We start from the raw sequence: 284 nt of genomic DNA on the forward strand, positions 1-284 counted from the left end.
TTACGTCCAGCGGACTCACGCTGCCTCTTTTCTTTTTCTCACGGAGACCTAGGGGTTATCAACCCCTAGGACTTCTAAGAAAAGTAATAAAAATCTCTTCCCATGAGAAAATTTAAAGTAAAAAGACTCCAGTATATATCTACATTAATACCAGATAAAATAGAGTTGGAATCGGTGAACGACGGGAGCTAATGCACCGCCGATGACACTTCCCTTGGACAGCGCCTTTAAAAACGGCAGTTAATGTCAGTACTGGCGCCTAAACACTTTCCTGACAGGCAAGT

This window comes from Trachymyrmex cornetzi, unplaced genomic scaffold, assembly GCF_001594075.2.
Source record: "Trachymyrmex cornetzi isolate Tcor2-1 unplaced genomic scaffold, Tcor1.1 scaffold2584, whole genome shotgun sequence".
NCBI lineage: Eukaryota > Metazoa > Arthropoda > Insecta > Hymenoptera > Formicidae > Trachymyrmex > Trachymyrmex cornetzi.